Raw genomic sequence first — 15628 nt, 5'->3', positions numbered from 1 at the left:
ATCTTTGCGCTGTGGGTAGGGGCGGCACGGTGGCGCAGTGGTTAGCACTGCTGCCTCACGGCACTGAGGACCCGGGTTCAATCCCAGCCCCAGGTCACTGTACATGTGGAGTTTGCACATTCTCCCCCTGACTGCGTGGGTCTCACCCCCACAACCCAAAGATGTGCAGGGTAGGTGGATTGGCCATGCTAAATTGCCCCTTAATTAGAAAAAAAAATAATTTGCCGCTCTACATTTATATTGAAAAAATATTTGTGCTGTGAGAGGAAACTTGAGCGCCCAGAGGGAACCCACACAGACACAAGGAGAAAGTGCAAACTCCACACAGACAGTTACCCAAGGTCGGAATTGAACCCATATCCCTGGTGCTGTGAAGCAGCAGTGTTAACCACTGTGCTTCTCTCGGGTTTAGGATGAATCAGCCTTTACAATGTCTTAAACCAGAAGGAATTAATGTCATGTAGGGGAAAACATTAGAGAATTTCATTGACTAAATAACTTCCATTTTTGTTCGATGGTATTCCAGGATTTTTATCAGTGCTTTACAGATTGGATTCCAATTTCAAAACTGTCCATTATTTAGTGAAAATCATGCAGTTTATTTTGATTATGCGACATTCATATTCTCCACTTATACATTCAATCAATTTAAACATGCAAAGGAGGTGATATTAGGTCAGGTGGCCAAAATCTTGGTTAAAGAGCTAGATTTTAAGGAGTGTTTTAAACCAACAAAGAGAGACAAAGAGATAGACAGGTTTACAGAGGAAATTCCAGAGCTTATGGCCTTGGCAGCTGAGGGTCACCAATGGTGGAGTGATTAAAACTGGGATGCTCAAGAGGTCAGAATTAAATACAGTCAGGCTCTTTCTTTCAACATCTTATTATGGTTCATCATTTGATTTTGGAGAGCTTCTTAATGAAACAAAATTGCAGCGCTCAGTTAATGATGTGAGCTTCATCTCACCCAGGGGTATTTTATCATTTTCTAAATCAGTTGTTTCTTGTTGATCATTTGACACACTGGCAATCTTTCTTTTTTTTAAATTACTTTATCAGAGTTGCAAAGTCAAAGCTCAGATTGGACAGAGGCAAACCCCTACTCATCCTCCCCGTGTGTGCGTGGGTTTCCTCCGGGTGCTCCGGTTTCCTCCCACAGTCCAAAGATGTGCAGGTTAGGTGGATTGGCCATGATAAAATTGCCCTTAGTGTCCAAAATTGCCCTTAGTGTTGAGTGGGGTTACTGGGTTATGGGGATAGGGTGGAGGTGTTGACCTCGGGTAGGGTGCTCTTTCCAAGAGCCGGTGCAGACTCGATGGGCCGAGTGGCCTCCTTCTGCACTGTAAATTCTATGATCCATCCCCTTGCCTGCTCCAAGACCAATTCAAAGATCTTAAGCACAGATACTACACTTGATCTTAGCCAAAAGGCCGCGAAGCGATGGCACACTGGCAATCACATAACCTCTTTGCCTCAACACTCACCTGCAAACACCAAGTGTCACTATGAGCCGAGGATCTACCTACCCCTGGTGTTGCGAAGGATGGGTGTGGCCACATTGCCACAGTCCTAGCAGTCGGACCATGCTATACTACCTATCACCCGTGAAAATGTTTACACAGAAAAATACTTTTATTTAATTTGGAGTACCCAATTATATTTTTCCAATTAAGGGGCCATTTGGCATGCCCAATCCACCTTCCCTGCAAATCTTTGGGTTGTAGGGGTGAGACCCACGCAGACACGGGGAGAGAAAAATACCTTGACTGCAAGACCATCAGGCAGTGTTCTGCATGCCTCAGAGGATGATTAGTGCACCGCATGTCCAGCAAACTTTGGTTCCTGAACAGTGTGCCTGTACTCTCGGAGTCTCAGCACCATAGAGGCAGCTGCCAAAAATCAAACACTTAAGAGCAGGGCTTCACCAGTTCTTGTGACCAAAGGGTAAATGTCTGGTTGAGCGCAGGGCAGCTCAGCACGGTCTCCCGAATGTTTCCGGCAGAGGTCTGGGGTCTAGTGGCTCCTGATTTGGCCGGGGTTGAGTGTGCAGAGCTCTTTTGCCATCACAACTGGCTCTCTGGATGATCCTCTGGGAGAAGTTGGGATAGTCGTGATAAATGTCAGGGAGGCTTGGGGGATTTGAGGGTCCTGGGATGGAAGCCCTAACTGATCGTCGGTCTCTCTTCTTCTCCAATTCCTTCCAGATAAAACTATGTTTGCTGGAAGCGATCGGGCGGAGGCTGCCCTTGCGTTGTTTGTGGCAGCTGAGGCAGAGAGATGCCATAGAAGGCAGCAGCGACAGCACAGGCTGGCGTTGGCACTCCGCACACCCTGAAGACTCGGCCACGCATCAGGCTGAGGAGGGAGGCCAGCGACGGCCCAAGGTGTACAGGCGCCATTTGCCTTCCAGTGAGCTGACAGACATCAAGTGCCGCAGAAGAGACAGTGCGGCACCGGTGCCACATCCTCGCAGACGAGGCACCCGTGGAGGAGGAGGATACCCACTCACAGTGGCCGTGAAGGTCAGCTCTAAACCCCTATGCCACAGGGTCATTTCAGGGCTTGAGCGGGGGTCTGTGTCATATCACAGTCATCAACCCACAGGTGCATCTGGAAGGTGATGGATGCTCTATATGCCCGGGCATCAGACTATATCACCTACAACCTGGACTAGGCCCACCAAGTTGCCGGGGCTGCACGATTCGCCAGCATCAGGTCCAGGGGTGATCGATGGCATGTATGTTGTCCTAAGAGCACAGGGGCAAGAGGGAGTCCCTTTTATTAACAGGAAGGGGTTCCACTCCCTGAATATTCAAATTGTGTACGACCCCCGCCTCAGAATCGTGCACGTGTGCCGGCTACCCTGGGAGCTACATCCTGTGGCTCCGGGAGATTCCCGGTGTCTTTGAGGATCACCCCAGAATGATGGGTTGGCTCGTGGGGGACAAGGAATACCCACTGAGGACATGGCTGAAGACACCAATGTAGCGCCCTGAGACCGAGGCGGAGAACCGATACAACGAGGCTCAAGTCAATACCCGCGCTGTCATTGAGCGATACATCAGGCTGTTGAAAATGTGGTTCCGATGCCTTGACCACTCTGGCGGTGCCTTGCAGTACATCCCCCAGAGGGTCTCCCGCATTGTGGCAGTCTGCTGCGCCCTCCACAATCTGGCACAGCAGCGGTGAGCCATGCTGGAGAAGGAGTAGCAGGAGGTGGCAGAGGGGCATGCGGCCTCATCTGAGGAGGAGAATGAGGAGATCCAAAAGGGGCTGGAGCACAAGCCCGAGGAGGAACCGAAGATGGAGGATAGGCAGCGGCAAGAGTCTGACATGCCAGGAGGACCAGGGAGGCCCTCAGCATCTCCAGATTCTCCTGAGGCGAGGCTGTGTCCCTCAATGCAACAGCCCTCCCCGATTTTAACCCTCCCTACATTTCCCTCCCTCCCCATCCCCACACTCCTATTTCCCTCCCTGCCCCCAATCCCCCCTTCCCCCAATCCCTCAGCCCTCCCCCAAACCCTCACCCTCCTCCACGTTTCCCTCTCTTCCTCATTCCCGCACCCTCCATTACATCGCCCCCACCCTGATCACCCTGTTCCCCCCTCCTAGGGCCTGTGTATCATCACTCCAGGGTGATGAGCCTGTGTCAGCACTATCAGCGGGTCACCATACAAGGCAGGAGAGTTTTGATATCTCACTGTGAGGAAAGCTCCGGTGGCTCCTCAGTTTCTGCTCAAGTCTGACTCCTGTCTTTCTGCTGACATCATGCTCATACCCATCCTCTGAACAGAGTCTGCATTGGGGCTTTTGATCTTAGACCACTGTGCCCGGGGGGGAGGGGGGAGTGGGAGAGCAGAGGTCAACAGGGGACAGAGGTGGGGGCAGGCCCGCTGTGAAGATAAATGTGACAGAGGATTCACATGTATGAGGTATGACATGTTTTAATCGTGAATATTTTCCTGTGACATATTTTCATTTCCCTTAGCTACAGATAATGACGTCACCAGTTCCCACTCAGTACTCCTCACTCTTCTTGGTCTTTTGTGGTCTAGTGCGATGTTTGGGTGTGTCCCCTGGCTGCACATCAGTGGTGGAGGTAGCCTGCTGCTTTCCGCACCCTTTGATACCCTTGGCGGATGTCCTCTGGAGGGTCTGGAGCCGGCGAGCCCCAGCTGACTTACCGGCGTTCCACCGTGTTCTGCCTGCTGCCTTTGAGATGCGCTGGAGGCCACCATAGTCTCCTTGGTGGCAGGCGCCAGGTTGGCCTCCAGCGTTTTCTCCTCCCTGATGGTTCCCGGAGGGCCCTGGGGGACCCCATGTGATGGTGGGGCAGCTGGAGTGAGCTCCAGACTTCTCTGCTTTTTCTTGCGCTGCCAGTCCTGGAGGCACCCCATAGTCTGCACCATGGTGTCAACGTCCTCAGCGATGCACCTCAGTGACTGGGCCAGGCTCGTCAGTGCTTCGGCAATGTCCACCTGTGTCTGGGATACTTCCCTCAGCGACTGAGACATGATGTTGAGACCTTCAGCCATGGTCATCACAGACTGAGCCAGGCCTTGGACAACACCACTCAGGACACAGACGTTGTGCTTCAGGTTTTTCACGGTGGTCACCACCCTAGGAGTGTTGGCCTCAGTGCCATGCAGCTCCTATGCCTGCAGCCTTTGGGGCTCCTCCAATCGGCCTTTCAGTCGCTGGAATGTTGCTGCCACCCTCTCCGGAATCTCACAGCTTGGCCTATCATCTGTATCAGCTCTGGGAGAACACTGTCCAGAGGCTCAGCACCTGGTTGGGACCCAGCTGTGTTCTGGGATCCAGCAAACCTCCGACTGCTGTCTCCCTTGGATGTTCCTCCCTCCACCTGATGTGCATCAACAACCAGTGGTGCTCACCAGATTGTGCCCCAGGAGACTGTCCACTTATGTCACCCACCGATATGTATGACTCTGCGCTGGTGGAAGGTGGGGGTTGATAGCTTTAATGCCTTGATGGTGGTCTCCTCGGAGGTCCCATCTGAGGTGTTCTTGGATGGCAGAGGGAGGAGGGGCTGGAGGGGCTTGATGTGACTCCGACGGCCCGGCCTCATTAGATAGAGATCCTGTGAGGCAATGGACATGAGGCCAGTGAGAGGGAAGGATCATTCTGCCTGGCCTGAACAACTCACAAGACAGGTAGACAGGTCATCTGGGTGAAGGGGCAGTGGATCCTCACTCCTGTGGTGCAAAGCTCGCTGTCAGTGACTGTTCTCGCCACAGGCATAGCCACAATTTCCAGGGCCTATTCCTCGTAGGGGATGAAGACTCAAATCTTTGGGATTCATCCCCCTGCCCCTTAGCCCCTTTCCATTTATTGTGACCTTTTTCTCTATCGGGAGCAAACAAAAGGCTTTTTGGGTCGCACGCTTGATGAGTCAGAGGCGTCTATAGCAGGTGGCATGTGTGGGCACCCCACCTGGACATGAAGGGGTTGGGCTGGTGGGTGCCAGGGGGTTCTGAGGAACAAGTGCAAATATCGGATATTGAGAGGGTGTGGGGTGTCAGCCTGTGAATATTGGGGGGAGGGGGTGTCAGTCAGTGTATATTGGGGCAGGGGGTGTCAGTCAGTGTATATTGGGGGCAGGGGGTGTCAGCCAGTGTATATTGGGGGAGGGGGTGTCAGCCAGTGTATATTGGGGGGCTGGGGGTGTCAGCCAGTGTATATTGGGGGCAGGGGGTGTCAGCCAGTGTATATTGGGGGAGGGGGTGTCAGCCAGTGTATATTGGGGGGCTGGGGGTGTCAGCCAGTGTATATTGGGGGAGGGGGTGTCAGCCAGTGTATATTGGGGGAAGGGGGTGTCAGCCAGTGTATATTGGGGGAGGGGGTGTCAGCCAGTGTATATTGGGGGAAGGGGGTGTCAGCCAGTGTATACTGGGGGAGGGGGGTGTCAGCCAGTGTATATTGGGGGGAGGGGGGTGTCAGCCAGTGTATACTGGGGAGGGGGGTGTCAGCCAGTGTATATTGGGGGAGGGGGTGTCAGCCAGTGTATATTGGGGGAGGGAGTGTCAGCCAGTGTATATTGGGGGGAGGGGGTGTCAGCCATTGTATACTGGGGGAGGGGGGTGTCAGCCAGTGTATATTGGGGGGAGGGGGTGTCAGCCAGTGTATACTGGGGGGCTGGGGGCGTCAGCCAGTGTATATTGGGGAGGGGGGGTGTCAACCAGTGTATATTGGGGGAGGGGGAGTGTCAGCCAGTGTATATTGGGGGGGAGGGGGTGTCAGCCAGCGTATACTGGGGACAGGGGTGTCAGCCAGTGTATACTGGGGACAGGGGTGTCAGCCAGTGTATAGGGGGGAAGGGGGTGTCAGCCAGTGAATCTTGGGGGGAGGGGGGTGTCAGGCATTGTATATTGGGGGAGGGGGTGTCAGCCAGTGTATATTGAGGGGAGGGGGTGTCAGCCAGTGTATATTGGGGGAGGGAGTGTCAGCCAGTGTATATTGGGGGGAGGGGGTGTCAGCCAGTGTATACTGGGGGAGGGGGGTGTCAGCCAGTGTATATTGGGGGGAGGGGGTGTCAGCCAGTGTATATTGGGGGGCTGGGGGTGTCAGCCAGTGTATATTGGGGAGGGGGGGTGTCAACCAGTGTATATTGGGGGAGGGGGAGTGTCAGCCAGTGTATATTGGGGGGGAGGGGGTGTCAGCCAGTGTATATTGGGGGGCTGGGGGCGTCAGCCAGTGTATATTGGGGAGGGGGGGTGTCAACCAGTGTATATTGGGGGAGGGGGAGTGTCAGCCAGTGTATAGGGGGGAAGGGGGGTGTCAGCCAGTGAATATTGGGGGGAGGGGGGTGTCAGGCATTGTATATTGGGGGAGGGGTGTCAGCCAGTGAATATTGGGGGGGAGGGGGGGGTGTCAGACAGTGTATATTGGGGGGGAGGGGGTGTCAGCCAGTGTATATTGGGGAGGGGGTGTCAACCAGTGTATATTGGGGGGAGGGGGGGTGTCAGCCAGTGTATATTGGGGGAGGGGGGGATTCAGCCTGTGTATATTGGGGGGAGGGGGTGTCAGCCAGTGTATATTGGGGGGAGGGGGTGTCAGCCAGTGTGTATTTGGGGAAGGGGGTGTCAGCCAGTGTATATTGGGGGGAGGGGGTGTCAGCCAATGTATATTGGGGGGGAGAGGGTGTCAGCCAGTGTATATTGGGGGAGGGGGGTGTCAGACTGTGTATATTGGGGGAGGGGGTGTCAGCCAGTGTGTATTGGGGGGAGGGGGGTGTCAGACAGTGTAATTGGGGGGAGGGGTGTCAGCCAGTGTGTATTTGGGGGAGGGGGTGTCAGCCTGTGTATATTGGGAGGGGGTGTCACCCCTTGTATATTGGGGGGAGGGGGTGTCAGCCAGTGTATATTGGGGGGGAGGGGGGTGTCAGCCAGTTTATATTGAGGGAGGGGGTGTCAGCCAGTGTATATTGGTGGGGGTGTGTCAGCCAGTGTATATTGGGGGGAGGGGGTGTCAGCCAGTGTGTATTTGGGGGAGGGGGTGTCAGCCTGTATATATTGGGGGGAGGGGGTGTCAGTCAGTGTATATTGGGGGGAGGGGGTGTCAGACTGTGTATATTGGGGGGAGGGGGTGTCAGCCAGTGTATATTGGGGGAGGGGGTGTCAGTCAGTGTATATTGGGGGGAGGGGGTGTCAGCCAGTGTATATTGGGGGAGGGGGTGTCAGTCAGTGTATATTGGGGGGAGGGGGTGTCAGACTGTGTATATTGGGGGAGGGGGTGTCAGCCAGTGTATATTGGGGGGAGGGGGTGTCAGTCAGTGTATATTGGGGGAGGGGGTTGTCAGCCAGTGTATATTGGGGGGAGGGGGTGTCAGTCAGTGTATATTGGGGGAGGGGGGGGATTCAGCCAGTGTATATTGGGGGGAGGGGGTGTCAGCCAGTGTATATTGGGGGAGGGGTGGCTGCGAACCTGAGGGGTGGCAGGTGTAACTGATGCCAGGAGAATGGTGGTAACTTTCGCTTGCAGCTAGTTGAAGGTCATTTGTCTTTTCCTGCAATGGACGCTGGTCCTCCCTGTAATGGTAACAGCGCTGACAGCCGCTGCCACTGCGTCCCAGGCAGCATTGCTGACCCTGCTGGTGTTCCACCGACCCCCTCGGGGGAACAGGATGACCCGCCTCTCATCCACAGCATCAAGAGATTCAGGTTTTTAGGTGTCCAGATCACCAACAACCTGTCCTGGTCCCCCCGTGCCGACACTATAGTTAAGAAAGCCAACCAACAACTACTTTCTCAGAAGACTAAGGACATTTGGCATGTCACCTGCAACTCTCACCAACTTCTCCAGAAGAACCATAGAAAGCATTCTTTCTGGTTGTATCACAGCTTGGTATGGATCCTGCTCTGCCCAAGACCGCAGGAAACTACAAAAGGTCATGAATGTAGCCCAGTCCATCACGCAATCCAGCCTCCCATCCATTGACTCTATCTATAATTCCCGCTGCCTCAGAAAGGCAGCCAGCATAATTAAGGACCCTACGCACCCTGGACATACTCTCTTCCACCTTCTTCCGTCAGGAAAAAGATACCAAAGTTTGAGGTCACGTACGAACCGACTCAAATTAAGTTGATCTTTTCTCTTCACCTTGCTATAACTGTAACATTATATTCTGCAGTCTCTCCTTCCTTCTCTATGTATGGTATGCATTCTTTGTACAGCATGCAAGAAACAATACTTTTCACTGTATACTAATACATGTGACAATAATAAATCAAATCAAGAAGCCTTGTGAGGTGGTCATCCCCAAAGCGGAAAGCCGGTCTCTGTGCTGCCATGCTTGTGTGTTGACTGTGAGTGAGTGCTGCGGGACTGATTAAAAGCAGCCCCCCCCCCCCTTGCTGGTGGCGAGCTGCTGAGGCACAGGTAGGACGAATCAGACAGCAAAGGAGCCAGTAATGTCAAGAATCCCATGAGGGATCATTTTTGGCACTAAGTGCTTTTGAATATGGGTCATATTTTCACCAATTCAGCTATCGCGAAACTCTCCGCCAAACGTGACCAAAACCGGATTTTGACACTTTTCCATTGAATCACGCCTCAAATTCCATTGCACTTTTTGTAATATTCAATTTGAAGGGTGCCATTCAACCAAAAAGGTTCCAGGTGCTATTTTGGGCGAGTTTGGCTGGGTGTTTACCGACAGCTTTTGGGTGAGATTCACACTGGTATTCACCCACACTGTCATTTTGTGGTACCTGGGGAGTTTCTCCCCCATCTAGCCCACACTTCGGGTGGGATTTGTCGACCTCCCCACCACGTGTTTTTCGGTGGGGGAGGCAACCCGCCAGCAGGATCTACTGGTCTCGCCGTGCCAGTGCCTTTTGCAGTGCCAACTTGGGTACCCTGGCACTGCCAGCCTGGGACCCAGGAGGTATCTGTGTCACCCTGGCAGGCCAACCAGACACCCTGGCAGTGCCTGGTTGCACTGCCAGAGTGCCCAAGAGCCAAGAAAGTGCCAGGGTACTGCCCTGTCCTGTCCCCGGCCACCAGGGAGCCTCCGCTTGGGGGAGGACTCGCCGGTGCGGTTGGTGACTCCCGGGCGCTAGCTGAATGTGGCCTCAAGTAAGCCATGCAAATTCAAAGGAGCCTAATGGCTCATTTCAATATAATTAGCTGGATCGTGTCTGGATCGAGATCATAATCCAGATCACGTTGGGTGCCGCGAGTTGGGTGCTACGTTAGGCTTCATGCCTGGCACGTAGCCCAATTTGGGCCTCTCCTGCAGTGTACCCAGCATGCCTCGATCAGCACCAGGCACAACGCGGTGGTAGAATTACATCCAAAACGTTTTGCCCTCGGGCCGTGTGCCTGACATGGAATGTTTATTATAAATATCAAGAATATTGCAATTCTATTGAGGCACCTCTGAAAAGGCTGCGTGGAGAAAAGTTTAATTTTATCGGACTTGCTGTAATATTCAATTTTAAATATAATGTAAAGTGATTTTACTAATTTTTTGAATAAAGCATATTTTGGGATTAAAAATTACCTCAATACTCACCCAACCTTAAATAATTTCTTTACGTCATCAGTCCTCAAGTCTCTATTTAAAATTAAAATACTCTTTTAAAGAGACTCATGCCTCCTGGCCTAATTGCTACCATGGTGAGTTGTTAGATACTAATTGACCTTAATTGATATTTGCTCTGAGCATGTATAGTTTATGTTGACAGGCTGCAAGCAGGATAAAATGACTAGATTCAAGCGTATGTTGCGACACAGTGATGAATGAAAGTGTTCAGACGGTGTCTCAATGTTCCTTTGGGTGCTCAGATACTTTGGCTTGATGCAGAAGTGATTTTTATTGGTTTCAAAGATCTTAGGTCTTGCTGTGAGACTGCCAGTAATGGCTCATAAGAAAACATTTTATTTGAAGGGTGAATTCTCACCATTGATACTCCCACACAATCAGATAGTTGAATCAGTTTCTGGAAAAAGTTCTTAGTCAAAGCTCCGGCAGAAATCACATTGTTTAAATTAATTCAAATGCGTTAGAATATGCAGAAATATTTCAGTATTAAAAAAGTGTTTCAAACATTTTGTTCAATGTAGGTAGAATGGAGAATGCAGGAATGGAGAAGAATGTTCCATGCAACAATGACGAGTCAAGGAATTGTTCGATATAATTCAAGTCCAACAAACAGGTTGAATGTCTTTTTTCCAATGACTACAAATACCTTCAGTAAAATGAGTTAAGAGCCAAGATAAAAGCAAATTACTACGGATGCTGGAATCTGAAACAAAAACAGAAAATCCTGGGAATTCTCAACGGGTCTGACAGCATCTGTGGAGAGAGAAGGGAGCTAACGTTTCGAGTCAGGCTGAGATTTTCCAACCTTGTTTGAGTTAAGTGCTTTCTTGAATCAGTTATTGATTCCGCATAACTTAGCATAAAACTGTCTACTTTAGCCAGGCAAGCATCAAAGATGGTTTGTGAATAATTTAAAATTCCACAACTGATATTTTTTATTCATTCAAGGAAGATGGGCTTCATTGGCTGGGCCAGCATTTATTGCCCATCACTAACTGCCCTTGAGAAGGTGGTGGCAAGCTGCCTTCTTGAACAACTGTAATCCATGTGATATAGGTACACCGAGAGTGCTGTTCGGGAGGGAGTTCCAGCATTTTGACCAACGACAGTGAAGGAACGACAATATATTTCCAAGGCAGGATGGTGTATGGCATGGAGGGAAACTTCTAGGTGGTGTTGTTCCCAGGTCTGTGCTACTCTTGTCCTTCTTGATGGTGGTGGTCGTGGGTTTGGAAGGTGCTGTCTGAAGAGTCTTGGTAAGTTCCTGCAGTGCATCTTTTAGATGGTACACACTGCTGATACTGTTTGTCGGTGGTGGAGGGAGAGAATGCTTCTGGATGGAGTGCCAATTAAGTGGGTTGCTTTTTCCTGGATGGTGCTAAGCTTCTTAAGTGTTGTTGGAGCTGCACTCATCCAGGCAAGTGGAGAGTATTCATCACACTCCTGACTTGTAGATTGCGGACAGGCTTTGGGGAGTCAGAAGGTGGGTTACACACCATAGGATTCCAAGCCTCTGATCTGCTCTTGTAGCCACAGTATTTACATGGCTAGTCCAGTTCAGTTTCTGGTCAATGGTAACCCCCAGCATGTTGATAGTGGGGGATTCAACAATGGCAATACTATTAAATATCAAGAGGCAATGGCTAGATTCTCTCTTGCTGGATGTGGTCATTGCACCTATGTGGCGTGCATATTACTTGCCACTTGTCAGCCGAAAACCGGACATTGCCCAGGTCTTGTTTCATTTGAACATGCACTGCTTCAAAACTTAGGAGTTGCGAATGGTGCTGAACATTGTGCAATTAGTAGTGAACCTACCCACCTCTGACGTTATGTTGGAAGGAAGGTCGTTGATGAAGCAGCTGGAGATAGTTGGGCCGAGGACACCACCCTGAGGCAGTGATGTCCTGGAACTGAGGCGACTGACCTCCAACAACCACAAGCATCTTCATTTGTGCTGGGTATAACTGCAATCAATGAAGAGTTTTATGTTTCTATCAACCGTGACTCAGTTAGCAGCAGTTTTTCTTCTGAATCAGAGGTTGTGGTTCAAGTCCCTCTCCAGAAAGGCACGTACAAAAATCTAGGCCGATTCTTCAGTGCAGTACTGAGGGGGTACTGCACTATGAAGGATGCAATCTTTTGGATAAGCAGTCACAGCATAGACTAGCTGCTCTCTTTGGTTGATAGATTAGATCCTGTGGTACTTTTCGCAAGAAGAGAAAAAACACTATCCAGGAGGTCATAGAACATAGAACAGTACAGCACAGAACAGGCCCTTCGGCCCTCGATGTTGTGCCGAGCAATGATCACCCTACTCAAGCCAACGTATCCACCCTATACCAGTAACCCGCCCCCATTAACCTTATTTTTTAGGACACTAAGGGCAATTTAGCATGGCCAATCCACCTAACCCGCACATCTTTGGACTGTGGGAGGAAACCGGAGCACCCGGAGGAAACCCACGCACACACGGGGAGGACGTGCATACTCCGCACAGACAGTGACCCAGCCGGGAACTGAACCTGGGACCCTGGAGCTGTGAAGCATTTATGCTAACCACCATGCTACCGTGCTGCCCCCAATATTTATCCCTGGCCAATATTTATCCCTCAGTCAACATCTGGTCATTAATCACCTTGATGTTTGTAGTAACTTGTGTGCAAATTAACTGCTCCATTTCCCCCATTCCACCAGTGTCTGTACTTCACTGGCTTCAGAGCACCTTGGAACATCCAAAAGTTGATGAGGATCAAACCACAGCAGAGGATGTCTGTAGTCTCAGAGAGCAGTGTTTTTTAAAACTAAATTTAGAGTACCCAATTCATTTTTTCCAATTAAGGGGCAATTTAGCGTGGCCAATCCACCTAGCCTATACATCTTTGGGTTGTGGGGCCGAAACCCATGCAAACACGGGGAGAATGTGCAAACTCCAAACAGACAGTGACCCAGAACCGGGATCAAACCTGGGATCTCGGTGGCGTGAGGCCAGTGCTAACCACTGTGCCACCGCGCTGCCCTACACAAGCATGTTTTTAATTGGAAGGTGCACCCTATGACCATATACTACATTGCTACAAAACAATTTTTGCCAAATTACCCCCAACAAACTACACCAATTAAGAAACCTTAAAATCAACTTAACTAGGTTTTAGCATCCTATCAGCCCTGGAAAATAATAAAGAGGAATTGAAAAACCATTCCTTCACCAATCATACACATGTCGAAAGGTAAAAGTATCACCCCTATATGCATTCCACAACGCTGGTATATGAGACCCTCATTTTGTTTATTACCTTGGTGATACTGAGACCTGTCTGCGACCAACTTAACAGAGTCCTTGCAAAACCTGCCCCCACGAGGATAATTCATTCGCTTTGGTGGAATGAATCGCCAGAAGTTAAAATCAAAATCGTTGCCACATCGGTGCAAAGGCTGGTCAGTTTCAGGCGGTTGAATGCGGTAGTTTCCAATTGCCATTCAGCATGTACATCATCAGGAAGACAGGCACCAAGGTGAGGCGGTGGGTCACCCCTTTCCTGCTTTTCCTGGGACCTACTCCGCTTCCCTGTCACTACATTTCATACTCCCGGAAAACCCTCCAGCCAACAACCGCGTTCCCATCCCATCAACCCAAGGGGATGGGCTGGCACCCTGGGGTCGCTTCATTGGCTGATAGGAAATGATAAGAATTAAAGATATGGACGGAATCAAAGGGGGGAAGAAATAAAACAAGATCGGGGCGATGGAGATTGAAAAGGGATCAGAGAGGAGAAGGAAAGGTTGGAAAAAATGAAGGGAGAATGCAATATGCTATAAACGCAGAGAAGATAAAAGTGAGGGCACAAAACAACCGGGTTATCAGTCGAGTTTGAGTGGGAAAGGAGAAAAGAACATTTGATAGGATTGAGGGTCTGTGTCCGGGACAGCGTGTTGAATAAACAGGTCACCCCACCGGCAGCAGCCAGTTTAAACGCTGATTTAGAAAGATAGTGAGGTTATTCACAAGAACACTGTTCTCTCCTAAAACGTCGAGGTTTCTCAAGATCCTTTGAAGCTCTAGAAGGAGCTACGGGAGATCCAAATGAGGACAGAACATGTAAACATGGGGTTCAGTAACTGTTCACACAAATCTTACTTTGCGTCCACATCGAGCCGAGTAGCTGAGCGACAGCAGCTTTGGACCCAGGTCCCTGCATCCGGCGACCAGCTCGAGTCAATATCTATTATTGCCTTTTCAGCCCCAGACAAAACACCGCAGTGTTATTATCCTCCTCCCAGTCTGTGAACTGCGAGGGAAACTGCTTTGCCCTGGCTCCTTTCTGCTTTAACATGCTCTGCCTGTCAGGGGGTCAGCACTGGGGGGGGTTATCACAGAGATGGGGGTGGGCTGCTGTATGGAGCACTGAAGACGGACAATGTAACCGTTTAACATACAACAAAACCGGCTCAGGTTTGCTCTTCCCGTCAGAAGTGGTCACGGGGAATGCATGGAGCTGTCTGCATGCAATCTCGATCCTTTATATTTACGCCTTTGCTTTGAAGATAAAGTCATTTCTCACCTTTGTTATCGCTCCGAGATCGCGGACTGCAATGGGAGCCCTTCACTCCGAGACCCCGCTCACACACACACAGCCGCTCCTCCTCTTGGGGTTTCCATCACCACCATCCCCAATCCCTTACCCCACACCGACAACAGGGGGGATAATCCAATTAGCCCGATTGGATAGGAATGGGATTCACCCGCAACCCCAGGAGAGGAATGTGAAAGGGGGCCTTCTCCCAGAAGTTGAGCAACATCTGTAAGGCACAGAAACAGGAAATGCTGCACCCCCCCCCCCCCCCCCACCCCCCGCCCCCAGCAGGTCTGGCAGCATCTGTGGAGAGAGAAGGGAGCTGACGTTTGAAGTCTGGATGACTCTTTGCCAAAGCCAGTTCCTTAAGGCGGTGAAATGAATAACACCCAGCACAGATACACACGAACTAAAATCGAGGCGGTCCTCAAAGATGTCAGCTGGAAATATCAATCTTTATTAAGGTCCAGTGGATTGTTCTCCCGCCTCTGCCAATGTGTACCTTGCTCACAGCTATATCTATACAGTGTAATGTATATATGCGTTACCCTTCCGGGAGCAGTTTGGACAAACCTGCTCTCAGACATGGGGATAATGCTACACTCGAGTTCAAATCTGAGAATGTGCTTTACCCCCAGAGCTGGGGAGCTGCCCCCTTCTCCCCTGTGCCCCCCCCCCCCCCCCCCCCCATCTCTGCCGGCCCTGCTCTGTTGTGCCAGCACCCAGCTCACAGGCTACACTCGAGTTCAAATCTGAGAATGTGCTTTACCCCCAGAGCTGGGGAGCTGCCCCCTTCTCCCCTGTGCCCCCCCCCCCCCCCCATCTCTGCCGGCCCTGCTCTGTTGTGCCAGCACCCAGCTCACAGGCATGAGGCTAGGCTTTCCTGCTGCAGTGTGCTGGGTATGAGCAGACTGCAGGTGCTGCCACCCCAGCGGGACATCAGGACATGGTGTCTGTGTATAAACCGTCCTGCTGCCCCCCCCCCCCC

General features: G+C 51.1%; 1 protein-coding gene and 1 pseudogene across 2 annotated transcripts in view; both read right to left on the bottom strand.

Annotated features, from left to right (window-relative positions):
* LOC119964478 (transmembrane protein 275) overlaps positions 1-14902 on the bottom strand; it is a 59900-nt gene extending 44998 nt beyond the window's left edge. The window contains exon 1 of one of the 2 annotated variants that reach the window (XM_038794025.1): positions 14629-14902. The gene's annotated coding sequence lies outside the window, so the exon portion shown is untranslated. Of the gene's footprint in view, positions 1-14204; positions 14321-14628 lie in introns of those variants that run through there. The other variant, XM_038794026.1, reaches the window with a different exon arrangement.
* LOC119965525 lies at positions 1281-1442 on the bottom strand (annotated as a pseudogene).
* Positions 14903-15628: the final 726 nt, after the last annotated feature.

The sequence above is a fragment of the Scyliorhinus canicula genome, chromosome 4 (genome assembly GCF_902713615.1).
Source record: "Scyliorhinus canicula chromosome 4, sScyCan1.1, whole genome shotgun sequence".
NCBI lineage: Eukaryota > Metazoa > Chordata > Chondrichthyes > Carcharhiniformes > Scyliorhinidae > Scyliorhinus > Scyliorhinus canicula.
Note: the sequence above shows the minus strand (reverse complement) of the source record. Positions and strands in the feature narration are given on the sequence as shown.